Here is a 3,591-nt window from a genome sequence, read left to right as displayed (position 1 = left end):
ATTAACGTTACACACGACAAACAAATACACCAAAAACGTATCTGCAGGAAATATCGAAATCTACGGTATTATAATGAACTTTAATTTACTTAATTACAAAAAAATCAATATCAAAACAATGGATGACGTGTAATTTACTAATGTATAGCGTTATGCTTTACCGTTTCGCTAAAGTGCTTCGGGTGATGTCGGAAAAGCCGTCGACGATTAGGCACATAGAATATGGTTAGACAAAACCAATCAAGGTTATCAATATCAAACAACTACCCTAGGATGTTTAATAACTCATATTTTCAAGACAAATTAGCGCACAAATAACGCTGCGCTGTTAACACCGTACTGCGGTATGTGACGTTCCAATATCTCTCTATTAGCTCAGAAATAGGTTGGGGTGGAGTGTGTGTGTGTGTGTTGCTGTCTTCGTTTCTTGATCCTAGCGGAACTGAAACAGACAGAGAAATTTCGATTCACTCTGCGTCGCAGAGTTGAGGTCTAGGTCGCCTACATCTGCTGGCAGCCTTTGCGGGTCGATAGTCCACCGCGTTCCGGAGCAGCGGCTTTCTGTGAATCTCGACGCACTTGAAGCTGTCTAATCGCTTCCAAAGCTGGTGTGAATCCCAGATCCCGGCGAATGACGTTGCTGCGGAAGAATCGGGGGCCTTAGTCGCGCAGCAGAGAACGGCTTGCATCTAACTACGTCTTTGATGCATGTCCCCATGTGGTCCCAGCGTACCTACGTCAAACGTGGCCGCAATACCTCACGGAAGAGGATTAGCTGAAACGACTGTTCCTGCTCAGATAAAGCTTCGTCCTCATCGTCCTCTCTCTGCGCACCACAGCTTCAACGTGCGTCTTTCATGTTGACATGCGATTCAGGGTAACCCCAAAATAACTGACGGTGGTTACCCACTGGAGGTCTTCACCGTTGAGCCTCATGTGTCTCTGAGGACACGTTCAGTACCTGTGGGAGAATATAATACCTTTCTTTTCTCGGAGTTGATCGCCACCTTCCACCTGTTGCACCGGTTTTCCAGTCGGCTGACGACTCTCTGGTGGTACCCCTTCGGTCATCTCAGGGTTCAGGGATGGTGAGCCATCGGCGTAGAGACACATGTTCGTATGCTCTCTTCTGGGCATATCTGATGTAAAAATGTTCAACAGGAGCGGTGATAGCACGGCGCCTTGGGAGACGCCTACCTCGATGTCTCGATAGGTAGATAGGGTCCCTTTCCCCTTCGCACGGAGCTGCCTGCTTCTAATGATGGACTCCACCAGCTTGACCAGTCCGACAGGGTAAGCCAAAGTCGATCATTTTTACAAGAAGCCCATAGTGCCTTGGCGATGTTCAGGAAGACCGCAACAGTGGATTCTTGATTATAGAAACCCGTGTAGATGAGTTTCACTAACTTGAGAATCTGCTGCTCGGTTATGTGTGGTAAGCACTCAGTCATCAGAGATAACTCGGAATTCCTCCAAGCTCTTTGACAGTCTGCCCATGATAATCCTCTCTGCTACCTTGCTCATCGTCGGCAGGAGGCTGATGGGCTGGAAGCAAAGGTTAGATATTCCACCTGTCGGGAAATATTTGTAAACTTAGGATGGCGTTGAGGGTGTTAAGCAGCGCCATCATTCCCCTGTGGGGGAGCTTTTAGAGTATCCGGTTTCCGATCTGGTCACATCCGAGTGCTTTGCGGGGATTCAGACGTCGCAAGATACATTTCACCTTCTCGGGCGTCTCTGTTGGGTTGGCGTCGGCAGTGCCGTACACGTATTACACTTTGTCAGGTGGTCTTTGTCTTCGTCGTCGAGAAGGTTATCCCTACACTGTAATTCGAGGCTGTTGGATAATGCCTTGATCTTTTCATATTTTGTGTTCACGATCCCATTCTCGCCTTGAATCGGAGACATCGGCTTCCGGGTGGAACTCAGTGTCTGTTGCCCCGTGCATAGGCTGCGGTGTTCAAAGTTTAGTGATTCTAGAAGTCGCATGATGACTGGTAGTGCGCGTCAAGGCTGCTTTCACCCTCTGCTTCAGCTGATCCCAGAGAGCTGTCCTTACGGCTCTTCTTCTTGTCGCTCACCTTTCCCAGGTCCTACAACTCACCTGCATAGTTCGCTCTCCTTCTCTTCGTAATCTCCGTGGTGCTGGCGTCCAAGACGGTGTGGATATCTGTTTCAAGATTTACGACGGCCGCTTCGAGGTTTCTGCGGAATTGTTCCCGGCAGGGACGTGTTTGGTTGCTACCTAGCCTGCTTCTGCCTTGCGGCATCGGCGAAGCTTTTTGCCGTGATTACCTTCGGGGGTTGCTGGTCATCCTGAAAACGGAGGTAACATTAAAACCTTGTTCCGTTAGATCAAACCGGATCTCTTGTTCGGAAATCCTATCTGACAGCCCTCTTGTTGTATGGAAAAACAACTTATTGTATAAATAGACCTCAAAGGAACTGTTCGAAATGCCCGCCATTTCGTTCTACACACAAATTACAGCGGCGTATCAAAGACCGTCTCTCAAATGATGTGGAGTTATTCTGAGAGCAGCATTCCGGATTCGTCGTACAAGTTCCTCTTGCGAGTTAACAGGCGTAGAGTAAACTGCATCCTTAATAAATCCCCAAACAAAAAAGCCAAAGGTGTTAGATCAGGCGATCGCGGAGGCCACCCAACTGGACCTCCACGACCCAGTGGATACTCTGTATTCAGCCAGTTTCGTACCACCAAAGAGTAATGGGAAAGGCATCCATCTAATTGAAAAAACGAGTCTATTCGTTGTTGAAGAGGAACATCGTCTAGCATGTTATCATGCTGGGCAGTTAAAATTCAAGAAATAATTGACCGCTTCAACTGTTGGGCAGGATATAAGGTCCCAACAAAAAATCGCCAAACACTCCCATCCAAACGTTTACACTAAATTCTTGTTGGAACCTCATAGTTCGAATCAGACGTGGATTTTCATTATCCCAAACGTGGAGATTATGGAAATTTACTACACCACGTCTTGTGAAACAGGACTCATCCGTCCAAATAATTTTATTAAGAAACTCTGGATTTTGTCTTACATGATTAAGTACCCAATTACAAAAATTTACGCGACGTTGTGCATCTTCAGGTTGTAATGCTTGTACAGGCTGTAAATGGTACGGATACATACCATTTTGTCTTAAAGTTTTCCATATCTTGGTTTTAGATACATTTAATTGCCTTGAAGCCCGCTGAGTACTTAATTGTCGGTTTCTTGCAAACGTATTTAAAATTCGTTGCTCTTGTCTCCCACGCCTTTGCCGAATTTGTTCACCTACTACTGCCCGGAACGGTTTTAAACCTTGGCTTCTAAACTGTTGGTGTATTTTTACAAAAACGCTTGGATGGGGTTGTCTTCTGTTGGGAAACCTTCTTCTGTATTCGCGAGCAGCACCAGCAGAGTTTCCATCGCAAAATCCATACAAATAATGCATGTCTGCATACTCTTCATTACTAAACTGAAAAGGCATTTTTATGAGAAAAAGAAATGTATACTATTAAAACCGAAAACCGTCAATCGAAACAACTTAAGAACGTCGACAAACGCTATAATGCTACAATACCTTGGCAAC

This window comes from Anoplophora glabripennis, unplaced genomic scaffold (genome assembly GCF_000390285.2).
Source record: "Anoplophora glabripennis isolate ALB-LARVAE unplaced genomic scaffold, Agla_2.0 scaffold1594, whole genome shotgun sequence".
NCBI lineage: Eukaryota > Metazoa > Arthropoda > Insecta > Coleoptera > Cerambycidae > Anoplophora > Anoplophora glabripennis.
This window is presented reverse-complemented; position numbering follows the sequence as displayed.